Source organism: Hypanus sabinus, chromosome 5 (genome assembly GCF_030144855.1).
Source record: "Hypanus sabinus isolate sHypSab1 chromosome 5, sHypSab1.hap1, whole genome shotgun sequence".
NCBI classification, from domain to species: Eukaryota; Metazoa; Chordata; class Chondrichthyes; order Myliobatiformes; family Dasyatidae; genus Hypanus; species Hypanus sabinus.
This window is the reverse complement of record NC_082710.1, coordinates 98,208,163-98,226,902: the sequence shown is the minus strand read 5'-3', so window position 1 is coordinate 98,226,902 and position 18,740 is coordinate 98,208,163.

The window sequence follows — 18,740 nt, the reverse complement described above, 5'->3', positions numbered from 1 at the left end:
AAGTGGTGTGTTTTTTTTTTATTGCTTGTGCAGAACCATTGTATGCTTTAGTTGCACAGCCATGAGGTTCTCAATGTCAACTCAAATCCCCTTTCTCCACTTGGAGTGGTCTTATGTCGGAGAAGTCAGTAGGAATGTTGTACTTCATAGAAACATAGAAGACCTACAGCACAGTACAGGTCCTTCAGCCCACAAAAAAACATGTCCCTACCTTAGAAATTAATAGGCTTACCTATAGTCATCTATTTTACTAAGCTCTGTGTACCTATCTAAAAGTCTCTTAAAAGACCCTATCGTATCTGCCTCCACCCCTACTGCTAGCGGCCCATTCCACACACTGACCACACTCTGAGTAAAAAACTTACCCCGACATCTCCTCTGTACCTACTCCCCAGCACCTTAAACCTGTGTCCTCTTGTGGCAACCATTTCAGCCCTGGGAAAAAGCCTCTGACTATCCACATGATCAATGCCTCTCGTTATCTTAAACTTCTTTAAGGAAGTTTTGAAAGCATTCATAAATCTTTTATTTTCATCTAGCTTGTAGTCTGCTTCTGCTTCTGTGACTATGCATATCTTAAGATCACTCAACTTATATCGTGTACTGTGACAGCAGGTGATTATAGTAACATAATGTTTGGAGTAGCTGCCAGAGTCCTGAATTGCACAGTAACAGGAGGAGAATTTGGATGCAAGTTATTTAAACAAAACTTCAATTTAAAATTTAGTTTCAGTAACCATGAAATAACAGGATTGTCATGAATCCTACTTGGTTTTCTGTGTGTTCAGGGAAGAAAACCTTCCAGAGTTTCTCTTTGAGATTCAAAACTAACCAATATGGTCGTCTCTTAACTGATTCCTCACTGCACTTGCAATTAGAACTGCTGTTTCCTCTGATGTCTGTATCGTGTGAATAAGTAAATGAGAAAAGGGATGGGGTTAATAGTTTGGAATCTTTAATCTTCCAGATACAGTAGTAGAATAGCAGCTGTGGAAAACTATTTCCATTGGTTCATTCATTGGTTATGTGCTGTGTCGCATCACATGACTGATCATGGTCCTTCCATGACCATGATCGTTCTTGGCAAATTTTTCTACAGAAGTGGTTTTCCAGTGCCTTCTTCTGGGCAGTGAATCTACAAGACGAATGATCTCAGCCATCATCAATACACTTCAGAAATTGTCTGGCTGGTGTCAGTGGTCGCAAAACCAGCACTTGTGATGTGCTCCAGCTGCTCCTACGACCATCCACCAGCTGCTCCAGTGACTTCACATGACCTTAATCAAGGGGAGGCTCAGCAGGTGCTACACCTTGCCCAAGGGTGACCTACAGGCTAGTGGAGGGAAGGAGTGCTTTAAACCTCCTTTGCTAATGATGTGTCTCTGCCCCACTACCCAGTGTCATTTATACTACAGAATGTATTGCTGGATGTAATTTTGAAAGAAAATATTAAATGCTGTGTTGAAATAACATATTTACTTAGAAAGATTTCTACTTTTTTATTACTGAATATAAGAATGTTAACTGGTGCATTTTTTACAGCTAGTTTTGGCTGACCTTCCCTGGAAAAAGATGAACCATTAATAACATTGCTGCTCTGATGCCTTGTTTAATGATTATAACATGTTGCATTTTGTCAGTATAAGGAAATCTATAGAAAGTAAACAAATACCTATTTAACAATTTAATTAATACCTTTAAAGACTTTAAGAACTTCCAAGTGGACCATAGCAAAAGATATATTCATGGTCTTTTGCTGCTGTAACCCATCTACTTCAAGGTTCAATGTATTGTACATTCTTCTGCACACCACTGTTGTAACATGTAGTTATCTGAATTACTGTCACCTTCCTGTCAGTTTGAACCAATCTGGCCATTATTCTCTGACTTCTCCCATTAACAAGTCATTGTTAGTTAGAGAATGCCATTGAGCAACCCAAAAAGGACTGCAGTTTTGTGTGTGGTTGGGGAAAATAATGTTAGTAGAAGTTGGTTATTTTGTAGTAAATGATAATTATTACTGTTTAGTCACTTTGGAAGGTGAAACATAGGCATCTAATGGTGTCAAGGTCATTGGGGCAAATTCTATGCCAGAACCACGTTTCCAGTACAAATGGAAATTTTGATGGTGAGTTGGGGTCAAATTGCTCAAGAGGAGTTAAGAAACTTGAAGATCATTGCTGGTACAACCTGCCCTTTTGCTAGAACTGTGCACACTTCCTTCCTGGAGTCCAATAGGATAGTGGAATCTTCTGTAGATTTTTTTCAGCTCTGGACAATGAACTTAGATTAAACTGAAGTTAAAAATGAAAAGGAAAATTTGACTGATGGAAGAAAGGTAAACAAAGTATCATTTTTTGATTTAGTTACTTCAGTTTAAATTGTTTTAAAATATTTGTAATATTTAACATTTCTTGAATGATTTTTGGAAGACTCACGACAGAGTAAGCTGGCAAGCTTAGAGTCAACCCTCATTGCTGTCAACACAGCCAGTTGTTCATGTCAAGGCCAGAGAAATCCTACACATTGTCACTGATCTGGAAAGCATGCCTTGGGTGAAGCAAGGAGGATCAATGTGATGCCAGTGATTTGTGATCATGGAGCAGTGGAAGATCTGATCCGTGATCTGAAGACTGCAAGCCTCTTAAATGTGGTTCCAATCATTTGCTTCAAATCAATTCAAAGTCTTGACTGGTAGTTCAAAATCAGCAGCATTGAGCTCCTGCTGAAGTGAAAGGCATTTATTAATCATTCATCAGCATAAAAAAATGATTCCGCCAGATCTGTTTCAGGGGTGTAGTTCTTTAAATATAATCTGTTAAGAATTATCTATCAATGACCTCATTTCAAAAAGAATTAGTTGGCTGAGTGCAAAAGTTCCTGAATACAAATGAGGCCATCCCAAAATCAAATAATCAAACCAGAATTTACATAATAAGGGAAAAGTAACTGAATTATTACCTTCTTCTAAAAACACATCAGCTCTTTGTGCATCTTAACATTTTCCTCATGTAAGGTGCAAATATAATGCAAAATGCAGTAAATTACTTTTATAGGTCAGTGACATGCAATTCTTTTGAGTATATCACTGTAAGAAACTAACAGCTCAGATTTGAAATAGAAGTTGAAATCCCTGCAATTAACAATCACACAGTTCAACTGAGGAGAAAAGATTTGCATTTATATACTGTCTTCTCAGCTCTAAGATTTTCCCAACGTAAATCAAACATATTTTGCCTATGTCTGCTTATCTGCAGGAAAAAACATTAATACAAAATTCATCTAGCTGTCTATAGTGTTTTTTAAAACTTTCCAGTTGATTTTGCTAGTTGCTGATTGTATTGCAATGATCTATTAGCAACAAGAGTTGAAAACAGGTCATTAAATTGCCATTTTACAACTGTATCCCTACTGAACTCCTTTGCAGTTTACAGAAAATCATCATTGTGATAAGATCACTCTTGTTTCTAATAATATAGCAAGCAATGGAAGAGAAGGGTCTGAAGGAGGAAGAGTGACAGAACTGGAATGGAAATCATCATCATTATGTGCCAAATCATACGACATAGATGATTATTGTCTTTCCATGACCATGACTGTTCTTGGCAATTTTTTTCCACTGAAGTGGTGTGCCATTGCCTTCTTCTGGGCAGAATCTTTAGAAGATGAATGACCCCTGGTGTTACCAATACCCTTCAGAGATTGTCTGCCTGGCATCAGTGGCCGCCTAACAAGGACTTGTGGTAAGCATCATCTACTCAAATAACCATCCACCACCTGCTCCTGTGGCTTCATGTGATCCTGATCTGAGGGCTAAGCAGGTGCTACACCCTATTTAAAGGTAACTGCAGGCTAGCGAAGGGTAGGAGTGCCTTATATCTCTTTCGGTAGACCCCACCACCCAACAGGAATATGATGTTCAATAGATTTTAACCAATAGAATTCATGCTTTTCTGAAAAAGAGAAATGCTAACAGGAAGTTGGAAGAACTGGAGATTGTTTCAACAAAGGAAAATAAAGGAAAGGTAGGATTCTGAATTCTGAAGGGTTTTGGTTAAATACTTAGCATGATTTGAAGATAATCAATAGAAGTACAGGTGGGTTACAATTATTCATAGTATTGGATGGAGAATTGATAAAGCAAGGTAATTAGTGCTTTCAAAGAGGAAAAGATACTCTATTGGTAGCTCTATCTGGTTTAACAGTTGACTAATCATAGTGAGAGTACCAGGAACAATTTTGAGTCCCCAGTGAAGAGAAGCTATTTCATTTGATGTGGTCCAGTAGGGGTTCACTAGGATGATCCAGAGTATGGAAGAATTTTCCTACAAGGAAGAATTATATAGGTTGTGATGGAGTACGCAGTTCAAAAGAAGGAAACGTGACTTTAATTAAATATATAAGGTCCTTAGAGGACTGGAGAGGTTAAATGTAGAGAGGATGCTCCCTGACACAGAAGTCAGCATCAAAAATCATGTCAGAATAAGGGGACATCCTATTTAGACTGAGATTAAGGCAATTTTTTCTCAGTCAGAGGTTATAAATTGTTGAAACCCCTTGTTACTTAGAGCTACAGAGATGAAGTCTATGTCTATATTTAAGACTGGGATATTTATTATACTTAGATATACACTCAGTGGCAGCTTTAGCAGATACCACCTACCACTGTTGTAAATTGTGGTTATTTGAATTACTGGCACTTTTTCATCAGTTTTTAACCAGCCTGGCAATTCTCCTCTGACCTCACTCATTAACAAGGCATTTTTGCTCACAGAACTGCAGCTCACTGGTGTTTTTTAATCACACCATTCTCTGTAAACTCTTGAAACTGTTGTGCATAAAAATCCCAGGAGATCAGGAGTTTCTGAGATACTCAAACCACCCCATCTGACACATTCAATCATTCTGCAGTCAAAACTGACATCACATTTCTTCCACATTCTAATGTTTGGTCTGAACAACACTGAAACTCGTGATGATGTCTGCATGACTGGCTATTAACTCATTTCATTTACAAGCAAGTGTACAGGGCTTTGCCGGTTATGCCACTGGTGTCTAGGGCAGCAATGAAGGGCCTTATGCTGGTGTCAAGGCTTGCTCCATCAAGCCAGTAGCTTCCTCTCAGTTTTCACTATTGCCAGTCATACAAATCCCGGGTGGAAACTTAGGAATACTATCAGACACAGATTTATAAGGCCTTTTTCATTTTCCTGTACCATTTTTTTTTACCATTCAGTGTAGTTAGCCCTGTGCAGAACTCCCAAACCTGAAGGACTTGTAGACCACTCTTAGGCTGGCCTCTACCCTTTGGTATGCTTGGCATGGGTGACCTTGCCAAGAGTCAAAGCACGAGGCGCTGACTCCAGTCAACATAGGTCTCCGAATCAATGAAACTTGCAAGCCTCCAAACCCTACGACAATGTTGTAATCCTCTTGGGGGTGGGGGGTGGAGCTGGGATGGTATACAGGTGTACCTAATAAAGTGGCCACTGAGCTTACTGTTCAAGAGAAAATCTACCAACGATCATGTTTAGTTTGAGGACAATACAAAACCCTACTTGGAAAGTTGAAAATGAATATTTCTGTTTTATGTAAACTCTAAGAACAGAAGTACCTGCCAATGTTGTTTAATTCCCACTCACTCATGCAGCAATGGAAAGTAATCCAACTGTCAATTTATATAGCAATGCAACTTTACGAAGAATACTCTTTGCTTAATTGGGCACTGTCCACCATTGTTCTTTCTAACCAGAGCAAGTATATTTGTTCCAGATTAATTAAACAACTGAATTACTTCATTCCCGTTGACATCTCACTCTATTTGAAATGTAGAAAGCCTATACGGGTTACAATTCAGTATCTGCAGCATGTTCTTGTTTCTTACATTTATTTTACATTAAGTAGATTTAACTTTCATTTAAGGAATTATAAAAAAATACATCTCAAGATAAGTGAGATGTATCAGAGATAAACGAAAATGTTATATTATTTAGGTACCAGAAACAATCAACATGTAGAATAAAGTGAATTAAAAATCAGCGTGTTGGCTGTAAAGAAGTAAATAAAAGCAATGCATTTAAGAGTTTCCAGATGTCACCCAATATGTATTTAGTTTCTTTAATATTTATTGTAAAATTATTTTTAAAAACTGAAATAATGAGAAATTGTGAAATTCAAAGCTATTGCATGGAGTTATTGCATACTTCAGACCACCATGATGGAACAGGAAACACACTTAAGTTATGCAATAGTTTCATTATTATAATTTCTTCAGTTACACCTATCATAATTTTACTTTTGTACACCTCAGCACCCAACTTAGTAAGATTTAGGATAAGAAGCATCCATCTATGCACCTCTTAATAACCTGTTTGGTTATTGTTGAAGATAAGGGATGATGTGGAATGCACCATCCAATTAGCGGGACATCTTTCTTGGTGAGGGATAAAGTTGGTTTTGGTTTTTGTTCGAGAGGAGATGAAGAGAGAAGATGCTGGGGAGAACCTGTCATAGCATACAATCCAGTCGGAGAACTTTTTGTTTGAAATGGATTGCCAGCAACATTTGGAAGGTGGTGTGTGCTTTCACATTGACCGAGGGTAGTGCAAACAGTAGGGGAAATCAGTCCGTAAGACTGGAAAGATGGTGGATGTCACAGTAGGGTTCTTCTGGTTTAAGATGGCAATGGCGAAGCTCAGTAATTACTTGCTGGTGGCAAATAAAACAAAGAAAACAAACAAAAACTTTATTAATCACAGTGTTTCAGAGTAGAGCTTTTGAACTGCTTGTATGACCTGACATTTTTGCAGTGTGAACTGACGTCTTGAAGGTGCAGGATGGCTGTGGTGTGGTGTGTATGGGCTGAACCAAGGTAGTAGGGTCTGGGTCCAAGAGTGGGGAGTGAGCCAATATTTGGCCAATGCTGGAGTGGAATAGGAGGATATTCAAAGCAGCAGAACTGAGGCAAGGAGAGCAGAGGACAGGGAGAGTCAAGACAGAAGGGTCCAGGCCCAAGAGCAAGGAAAGTACCAAGGTTTGATCGATTTAAACACAAAGCTGAATTAGAAAGATCAGGTACAGGCCAAATTGAGGTGGCAGGGCTCAGGCTCGAGAGCGTATTGAAGCGGCAGAGCCTGGGCCCAAGAGCGTAGAACAACCTGAGGTTTGATCCGCTTAAGTGCTGGGCCAGATTTAAAAGCTCAGGGTGTCGAGAACAGGGGTGAGGGATGAGCCAGTTCAGCTCTCTGTCTCTGTGAGGTTTATTCATCTTCAGCTCACTTTTCCACAAGGTTTACTCATCTCTACACTGAACTAAGGCTGTGACCTGCAACTAAGGTTCTTCTGAGTTGGCTGTGGTGATGCCTAGCTGTGCACTCATTTTTGTGAACTTCAGTTCTGAATGCTATTTGCATACTTTTATTGTTTGTACAATCGTTCTCTGCACGCAAGGTGTTCAACGGTCTTCTTTGTTTTAATGGGTTCTATTGGGTTTCTCTGTTTTGTGGCTGAATGTAAAGAGACAAATTTCAAGATTGTATAACTTATACGTACTATGATAATAAATGGACAGCAATTTGAACTTAGAAATTAGGGTGGGCATGTCCATTTTTAATTGCAGTTTTTGACGTTTTAGTTGAAGCGATGGAGAAAAAGAGAGAGGTTCTCTGTTGGGCAGGAAGCCTTCCTGTTATGTACTGTGGTTATTGAGAACATGATCAAAACTCATCTCCCAGCAATTACGTCAATAGTCTCTCTTGCTTAGGCAAGATATTTACATCACTTACAGTACCTACTAGGAATGTCTACCAATGGGAACTCTAAACTTTCAATACATTCATGAAATTACCCCAACGGTATACATTGAAGCTTAGAAAATTTGAAGGGTTACCAGTGAAACTGATGGATTGTGAGAGGGTTTCATAAGAAAGAAAATAAGTGGAGAATTCCTTTTCTGAAGGGATCTATAATAAAAAAGTAAATTTGAAGTACATTTATTATCAAAGTATACATAGTATATTATATACAGCCTTGAGTTTCATCTTCTTGCAAGTAAACACAAAATAAAGAAATACAATAGAACCCATTAAAAAACACACACATCAAAGACCATCAAACACTAAATGCGTAAAAAAGAGGATTTACACATTTGGTGTTTGATGGTCTTTGAAGTAAACAAATAACACACAGAATATTAACAACAGAGTCCTGAAAGTGAGTCCATAGCAAGTGAAGCTCGTCCAGGAGCCCAAAGGCTGCAGGGAACAAGAGCTCCTGAACCTGACAGTGTAAGACCCAAGAGACCTGCTCCTCTTGCCCAACGATAGAGAGAAGAGAAAGAGACCAGTCAAATGCATGCAGATGGCACAGAACACCGATTTGTTTTCTACTCGTATCCTTCTGATTTTAATACTGTTGATGCTTTAATCAGTGCAGAGTAATACAGCTGACCACGGGTTCATCTTATGCCATCAGGCCTCAACACAGCGTCCACCAACAACATCCCCCCCACCCCCCAGTGATGGCCACCCCAACTCTATCTGCACTGTTGAAAGTCTAGTTCGCCAAATCCCCCAGGAGATCACATACTTTCTTCCTTTCAGAGTTTTATCCTCTCCATCAGTTCTGAATCTGAATTCTTAAAACACTGACGATGATCCAGAACCATTGCATATGCTATTGAAGCTTGAAGTAGACAGATATTTGACCTTTAGGGCTATACATGAACAGTGAGGAGAGTACGGCTAAGGCTGCTTCAAACTGTATATCGAATCAGTTCTAAGTTTATTAAATTGAGGAGTAAGCTTAAGGGGTATGACTAACTCCTGTGGATTTCTTATATTGTTACATAGACCAGGCAGGAGAAGGAGGGTAATGTCCATTCCCGAAGGCATCAATGAAACACATAAGATTTTACAATACCATAGTTGGTAAGTTCATGAACACCATTGCCTGAATTAGGTTTTTATATTCCTGATGTTTCAATTAATCAAATTCCCTGTGCCTCATTGCAGGATCCATATCCTTATTAATGCATCAAATGTCCATTCCTCACATATGAGTCCAAATACTTCACCACCATGACATTGTTCTTGCAGCATCTATCCAATGGTCTTGTTTGCTGGCTGGTGCAAGGTAAAGCTACTTAGAGGATCCCAAATATCTGGCCATTAAGATTATCTGCAAATGGCTTATTGTCTTTTGCATCTTCAGAATCAGGTGAACATTGTTGCTTTTGCAGCAGCAGTACATTGTAATAACAAAAACTGTGAAATACGGTAAATATGTATATATGATAGCTAAATTAAATAAGCCGTGCAATAAAAGTAGTAGGGTGGTGTTAATAGCTTCAATATCCATTCAGAAGTCAGATGCAAACGGTAAGAAGCTGTTTCTGAATCATAGAGTATGTGTCTTCAGGCTTCTGTACCTTCTTCCTGATGGGCCAGAAGAAGAGAGATGCCCTGGGTGATGGGGATCCTTTATGATGGATGCTGCCTTTTTGGGATATCACTCCTTGTAGACGTCCTGAATGCTACAGAAGCTAGTGGCCATGATGGAGCTGACTGAGTTTACGACTTCCTGCAGCTTCTTTCGATCATATGTTGTAACTCCCCCACCCGCCCCATGCCAGCTGGTGATGCAGCTAGTTAGAATGCTGTCCACAGTACCTCTGTAGAAACTTGCGAGTGTCTTTAATGACACATACTGTTCATCCTAGAACAGTGAGAATAATCTTAGACTGAACTAAACGATGAATCTTTCCAGCCCATTTTCATGATATATCTCTTATAAACTCTGGACCTCAGAATCAATTTTGTTACAATCTCACACCTTACTGTCTAGGTGCCATCATCAGCGATCACTCATAGTCGAGTATAATTCTTCTCTGGGTGGTTGATCTGGTCACTTGTGGGTGTTGAGAAGACTGAAGAGGCTGATCCATGATCCACAAGTCCTATTGCAGAGTTGGCAGGTGTAGGTCTTTGAAGTGGTGGTGGATGGAGCTGGCTGGGCATTTCCCAGTCTTACTTTATATTGAAGCTGCTTAGTCTTAGCGGCATGGCGGAGGTATTCTTCGAGCTGTGCAGTCCCCTCATAGACAGTCCTTCTCCAGCATTTCCTATCCTGTGTTAATTTCTCCTATCCATTCAGGTTGATGTGGCATTTCCTCAGGATGCTTTTGATATTGTCTTTGAACCACTTCTTCAGCCCTCCAGCAGTGCCCTTTGCATCCTTGGGTTGGCCAAACAGGAGTTGTTTAGGAGGTGGGAGTCAGGCTTATGGATGACGTGGCTGACCCATTGCAATTGGTGTTCAGTCACGATTGTGACTATGGTGTTAATGTTAGCTTCCTCCAGGATGTTGGAGTCAGTATGCCTGTTCTTCGAATTCACTCTCAGAATCTTTCAGAGGCATCGTTGATGGCAAGTTTTGAGGAACTTTATGTGCCTGCAGTACGTTGTCCAAGACTCTGATCCCTATAACAAGGAGGGGAGGACTATAGATTTATGGACCAGAAGCTTAGTGCTGGTCTTAATGTCCCTACCTTCAAAATCCCTCTTTCTCAGCCTGGCAAAAGCTCCACTGGCAAAGCCAAGTCTGTGATTTATTTCAAGGTCTACGTTGGATCTTGAAAGAAAAAGGCAGCCAAGATATGGGAAATAATCAGTGTTCTCCAAAGGGATATTGTCAACTTGGATGGTTAAAGGTTTAAACGCTTGATCTGGAGCAGGTTCTTGCATAACTTCGGTTTTCTTGACACGTAGATCAAGTCCCAGGAGGTTGTATGCTCTGGCAAAAGTATCCACTATGTACTGCAGGTCGCCAGAGTGAGCTACAATTGGAGCATATTGTCGTCTGCATATTGGAGCTCTGTGATGGAAGTAGTTGACACTTTGCTCTTTGCCTTGAACCTATTAAGGTTAAAGAGCCTCCATCTGTCCTTGTGGGAATTCTTGGTGAAGAATGGGTGCAATGAAAACTGCAAACAGAGTTGGAGAAATGATGCACCCCTGTTTGATGCTGGTCTCAACCAGAGCCACTGTTGCTGATGACTGTTGATATCACCGGGGTCAGCATCTGTTGCAATTCTAGGGCCTTCTCAGTCCATCACCATAAGGCCGTAACATCATAAGACATAGGAGCAGAATTAAGCCATCTGGTCCATTGAGTCTGCTTCAATCATAGCTAATCCTTTTTTTCTCTAACTCCTCCCTAACCCCAGTTCCCGGCCTTCTCCCATAACCTTTAATACCAAGTCCAATCAAGAACCTGTCAATCTCTGCCTTAAATTTGCTCAGTGACCTGGCCTTCATAGCTGCATGTGGCAACAAGTCCCACAAATTCACTACTCTTTGGGTAAAGAAATTTCTCTGCATCTCTGTTTTGAAAGGGCACCCTTCTATCCTGAGGCTATACCCTTTTGTCCTAGACTCTCCCAACATGGGAAGCATCCTTTCTACATTTATTCTATCTAGGCCTTTCAACATTTGAAAGATTTCAATGAGATCTCCCCTCATCCTTCAGAATTCCAGTGAATACAGACCCCCAGAGCCATCAAACGTTCCTCGTATGATAACCCTTTCACTCTTGGAATCATCCTTGTGAACCTCCTCTGGACCCTCTGCAATGCCAGTGCATCTTTTATAAGATAAGGGGCCCAAAAATGTTCACAATGCTCAAGGTGAGGCCTCACCAGTGCCTTATAAAGCTTCAGCATCAGATCCTTGCTCTTATATTCTAGACCTCTTGAAATGAATGCTAACATGGCATTTGCCTTCCTCACCACTGACTCAACCTGCAAGTTAATCTTCAGGATGTCCTGCACAAGGACTCCCAAGTCCCTTTGCATCTCAGATTTCTGGAATTTCTCCCCATTTAGAAAGTAGTCCACCCATCTATTTCTACTACCAAAGTAAATGACCATGCATTTTCCAACATTGTATTTCATTTGCCACTTTCTTGCCCATTCTTCTAATCTGCCTAAGTCCTTCTGATTTCTACCTGTTTCCTCAAAGCGACCTGCCCCTCCACCAATCTTTGTTTCATCTGCAAACCTGGCAACAAAGCCATCTATTCCACTATCAAAATCATTTATATACAGCATAAAAGGAAGCAGTCCCAACACCGACCCCTACGGAGCACCATTAGTCACTGGCAACCATCCAGAAAGGAATCCTTTTATGTCACTACTTCCTACCAATCAGCCAATGTTCTAACCATGTCAGTAACTTCCCTGTAATACCATGGGCTCTTAACTTGGTAAACAGCCTCATGTGTGGCACCTTATCAAACCCTTCCGAAAGTCCAAATATACAATATCCACTGCATCCCCTTTATCTATCCTACTTGTAATCTTCTCAAAGAATTCCAACAGGTTTGTCAGGCAGGATTTTCCCTGAAGGAAACCATGCTGACTTTGTATTAACTTGTCCTGTGTCACAAAGTATTCCATCACCTCATCCTTAACAATTGACTCCATCATCTTCCCCACCACTGAGGTCAGGCTAACTGGTTTATAATTTCCTTTCTACTGTCTTCCTCCTTTCTTAAAAAGTGGAGTAACATTTGCAATTTTACAGTCCCCTGGCACCATGTCAGACTCCAATGAGTTTTGAAAGATCATTTCTAATGCCACCACAATTTCTAATGCTACCTCTTTCAGAACCTTAGGATGCAGTTTCTCTGGTCTGGGTGACTAATGTACCTTTAGGACTTTCAGCTTTTTGAGCACCTTCTCTCTTGTAACCATAACTGCACCCACTTCTCTTCCTTCACACACTAAAACATTAGGCAGACTACTCGTGTCTTCCACAGTAAAGAATAATGCAAAGTACTCATCAGCCAGCTGCTTGTCCCTGTTATTATTTCTCCTGCCTCATTTCTGGCGGTCATATATCCACTCTCATTTCTCTTTAATTTATAACATATTTGAAAAAACTTTTACTATCCAATTTGATGTTATTTGCTAGCTTGCTAATATTTCATCTTTTCCCTTCTAATGATTTTTTAGTTGCTCACTGTAGGTTTTTAAAAACTTCCTAATTCTCTGTCTTCCCACTAATTTTTGCTGAGTTCTATGTCCTTTCTTTTGCTTTTACCATAGCTTTGACATCCCTTGTCAGCCACGGTTGTACTATATTATCATTTCAGTATTTCTTCATTTTTGGAATCCACATGTCCTTCACCTTCCTCATCTTTCCCAGAAACACACACCATTGCTGCTCTGCTGATGTCCCAGCCAGCAGCTCCTTCCAATTTACTTTGGCCAGCTCTTTTGTCACACCACTGTAATTTCCCTTACCCCACTGAAATACTGCTACGTCAGACTTTACATTCTCCCTGTCAAATTTCAAATTGAACTCAATCATATTATGATCTCTGGTTCTTAAGAGTTCTTTTACCTTCAGCTCCTCCAGTTCATTACACAGCACCCAATCCAGTACAGTTGATACCCTGGTAGGCTGCTCCTTAGACCAACTGCTCTAAAAAGCTGTCTCTTAGGGATTCAACAAACTCACTCTCTTGAGATCCATTACCAACCTGATTTTCCCAATCGACCTGCATGTTCAAATCTCCCATGACTACCATAACATTGCCCTTTTGACTCGCCTTTTCTATTTCTTTTTGTAACCTGTGGTCCACCTCCCAGCCACTATTGGGAGGCCTGTATATAACAGCCACCAATATCTTTTTACCCATGCAGTTTCTTAGCTCAACACACAAAAATTCAACATCTTCTGATCCTATGTCACATTGTTGTACTAATTTGATGCCATCCCTTACCAGTAGAGCCACATCACCCCCTCTGCCTACCTTCCTATCCCTCCAATATTACGTGTAATCTTGGACATTCAGTTTCCAATTGCAACTATCCTTCAGCCATGATTCAGTGATACCACAACATCATACCTGGCAATCTGTAATATTGCTACAAGGTCATCCATCTTATTTCTTATAATATGCGCATTTAAATACAACACCTTGAGTACCATATTTGCTGTCCTTTCTGACTCTGCATCCCTAGTGATCTGATACTCAGCCTGTTGGCTGCAACTAAGTCTCATCACCTGCCTGCCTTTCCTGACAATCTGACTGAACGCTATCTTTACTTTTTTTACCATCCGTCCTTTCCTGAGTCCCTTCACTCCAGTTCCCATCCCCTGCCAAATTAGTTTAAACCCTCCCAAACAGCTCTAATAAACCTGCCTGCAAGAATATTGTTCCCATCAGGTTCAGGCGCAACCAGTCACTTTTGATCCAAGAACCTGAAGCTCTGTCCTCTGCACAAACTTCTGAGCCACACATTTATCACCAAATCATCCTGTTTCTACCCTCACTGGTGTGTGACACAGGCAGCAATCCAGAAATTACTACCCAGGAGGTCCTGCTTCTCAGCTTTCTACCGAGCTCTCTAAATTCTCTTTTCAGGACCTCTTTGCTTTTCCTTCCTATGTCAGTGGTAACAATATGTACCAAGATATCTGGCTGCTCCCTCCCCCCCCCCCTCCAAAATGCTGTGGATGCGAACTGAGACATCCCTGACCCTGACACTGAGGAGGCAACATACTATCTGGGTGACCCATTCACCTCCACTCTCCTCCTGTCTGTTCTCTTCACTACCGAACCCCCATCACTACCGCTCCCTTCTTCTCTCTCTTTCCCTTCTGCACCACGGACTCATGCTCAGTACCTGTAACCGGTTGCCATGGCGTTCTCCCAGGAGGTCAGTTCCTATAAAAGTATCCAAAGCGGGTTACATGTTTTTGAGGGGAATGGCCATGGGGGAGCTCTGCTCTAACTGCCTATTTCCATTCCTCCTGATGGTCACCCAGCTACTCGCCTCCTACAACTTTAGGGTGACTACGTCCCTGTAACTTTGATCAACTATATCCTCACTCTCCCATACAAGCCAAAGGTCATCCAGCTGCTGTTCCAGATCCTTAACACAGTCTTCATGGAGCTGCAGCTGGATGCACTTCATGCAGATGTGGTTCCCTGGGACTCTCTGGGACTCCAGTTCTCCAACATCCGGTATGAAGAGCACACCACAGCTTACATACCATTTAAATGGTATGTAATAGAGGAAAAAAAAACAAAAAGGAAACCTTAACAGATGCTTTACACAGAGCTGCTGCCTCTTCCTAGCTGAAGCCTCCTGCTGTTGCTTCTTCCCTCACCACTGTCCTGCTCCCATTTAATGGCCACTCCGTTTATCCCTTCTGTACTTTGATTTAGTTGGTGGAACTCTGTTGACACTGCTGATAGGCTGTGTACAATGGACAAATGATCCTGAAGCTCCCTTTTTAAATAACCACCGCCGACCTGCGAGACACCCCTCTTGGTAGATCTCTGTTGATGCCGCTGATAGGCCATGTATATCACTTATTCTTTATTTCCCTTTTTCAACTCTGGACTACAGTCTTAGCTTTGGAGTGGACTTCTCTTTTTGCCTTGCAGTTGATGTCCTTCTTCCAGGCACAGAAAGCTTCCTTTTGTTGGCGATTAGCTCTTCTATTCCTTTGTCACTTCATCAAATTAATCTTTGTTTTTCCTGGTCTTGTATCCAATGACATTTTCTTTCAAGTATCAACGATGGTGGTCCAGTGTGCTTTAATGTCCTCTAGACACTGCTTTGGGAGTCTTTCAATGCAAGACAATATGCTCACCACATGTACCTCAGTACATCTCATAGTAATAAACTAACTTCAGTTCCAGTCCCAATAAGGCAGTCAAATATCTGCCAAAACTTCAACATGAGGAAATGCGCAGATGCTAGAAATTCAAGCAACACACACAAAGTTCTGGTGGAACGCAGCAGGCCAGGTAGCATCTATAAGAAGAAGTACAGTCGACATTTCAGGCCAAGTCCCTTCATCAGGACTAACTGAAAGAAAAGATAGTAAGAGATTTGAAAGTGGGAGGGGGCCAAAATGATAGGGGAACTCATCAGGGGGAGGGACAAAGCTAAGAGCTGGAAAGGTGATTGGCAAAAGGGATACAGAGCTAGAGAAGGGAAAGGATAATGGGACTGGAGGCCTAGGGAGAAAGAAAGGGGAAGGGGAGCACCAGAGGGAGATGGAGAACAGGCAGAGTGATTGTGAGAGGGGCAGAGAGAGAGAGAGACAAATATCTGCCAAAACTTAGTTATTTGTGTCTTTTTTAAAAAAAAATTGTTGCCATCTCATGTATTTAATTATGTTGACCCTAAATAGGAAACACCTAAATTTAAAAATTCTTATCTTTTTCCCCACCTCTATTTCCTTCTCTGGGCATGCATTGGCTTAAAGATCTGCACTCCCCCAAGTCTGCTCTCTTGTGTATTTGTGACACTTATCTTACCATGGGAGCACTGACATGATTTCTAAGTCTAAGCCTAAAGTTACAAACTCCTTCCCTAAACCCCTTGACCTCTAACTTTCCTTAGTAAAATATATTTACTTGAGCAGCATTTGCAATGTTTGTATTATCTATCTAATATCAATTGATATCCCTGTATGTCAAATGCTCATTTGTTAATACTCCTTGTGATGACCTTGTGATTCTTTTATTTTCTAGAGAGTTCCAAATAAATCCAGAGCTGCATTTGTTACAAAATGAATTACCAATAAGTGACTGATATCACAGTAAATCTGGTAATGCTAAATTAAAAGCAAAATTATTGACTTAAAAATAATTAATCAAATCTGCTGCAGAGTGCTATGACATATTGACATGCTGTCAAGCATTCTCAAAGAGTGATACTAACCCACAGGGTCTCAGATGCTAGGTTTCCATTCAGAGTTCAGTCATCTGTTGGCATATTCTAAAGGTCAATCAATATGTCCCAGAAGTTTCAAAATGCCTAAACTTAACAATAGTAAATTTTTGATGAGTATTCAAACATTAAGTGCACAGTATAAAAGCAACTCATTGTGCAAAAAGAAAGGCTGCAGTAATGGGGTGATATTCTGTTTGAATTCATGTCAAACACAAAGCCTGGAACTAATTATGTCAAGAAAAATAACTATAAAAATCCATAAGTCAATGGTTAAATATTTACCAAATTTATATGAAATCAAACCAGTTAAAGCAGCTACTCACACTGGAAAAAAAAACTTTTTTGAAAGCTATCCAAACTATTGTTGATTAGACAATATCTATACTAATTTTAGATCTTTAATAATTAAGTTATAGTGCTGCTATTATATGAAATCTGTTCCCTTACAACTGTAAATAACTATACGAAGAGGACTTCCAATGACTGTAAAAATGTAAGCAGTTGCTGTCATAGCAACATGAAACTGGCATTAATGGCACAAATTCTCCACTTACAGACATTAATATCCTGAAGTAGTCATCAGAGCTGCAACATGAGTGAGAAAGCCACACTCCAACCCAGGCTCATGATAGAGAGCAATAATGGAGTGTCATTCATTAACTCAATAATTATGATGTAAGTACACCAAAAATATAGGACTTGGAGATGTTCTTCTATTGAATTTGATGGAATGGCACAACTGTGAGGATTGCAAATATGAGTTTTTTTTTAGTCTGAATAAGTTGCTAACTTTCATTACTTTAAGTTCACTCTTTTAAAAATTCCAAGTACATTTGGAACATCTATGAAAGCTTCTTCAATTGGAACTTCTCATCTATATAAAAGTTATTTACATTTTTGGAAGTGTTTTAAATCAACTAAAATACCTTAGATCTACAGTATATTGCATCAAATATTATTTTTCTTTTGTCTTGTGCTTTAATTTGTTGAATACTTTTGAATGATGCCAAAATATTCTTTGGTGTTGGTAGAGGTGCATTGAAATATTGGTTCCACATTAGTTTTCTTCATTGTTCCCCACAGGAATACATCATCATGGACAAGATGAAAATACCGTGAATAAGATACATGTTTTATCTGTAAACATTTATAAAGGCCCTTCTTCCTCTAGCTCTCTGATGCAAAAAAATGTCTCTCATGTATCTGCCTCTACACACCCATCACTTTCTGAATGATAAAAACTTCCTCTGCCATCCCCCTTATATTTTGCTTTGATCACCTTAAAATTAAGCCCTCTCATATTAGCCATTTCTGCCTTGGAAAAGGTGCTTACTTTTCACTATGTCCTCTTATCATCTTGTACATCTCTATTAAGTCACCTCTTATCCTTCTTTGCTTCAAGGAGAAAAGCCCTAGCTTACTCAACCTATCTTCATAAGACATGCTTTGTAATCCAGATATCATCCAAGTAACTTTCCTCTGCACCCTCTCAAAAGCTTCCAGATCCTTTCTATAGTGAGGTGATCATACTGAACACAATATTCTAAGTGTAGTCTAACCAGGGTTTTGTAGAGCTGCAATATTACCTCGCAGCTATTGAACTCAATCCCCTGACTAAAGGCCAACATACCATATGCCTTCTTAACAACTCTATCAAAAGTTCCAGCACATCTTCTTTCTTAACATCAACATGTTCCAGCATGTCAGCCTGTTTTATGTTACCCTCACAAACATCAAGGTCCCTCTCACTAGTGAATACTGAAGTAATGTATTCTTTAAGGACCTCCCCTACCTCTTCCAACTCTGGGAACAGTTTTTCTCTTTTATCCCTGATCGTTCCAACTCTCACTCTTCATCTATATTGTTCTATTCTTCATGTGTGTGTAGAATACCTTGAGGTTTTACTTAATCCTACTGGATAAAGCTTTCTCATGTCTTCTTCTACTCCTGAAACCCTTCTTCAACTCTTTCCTGGCTATCT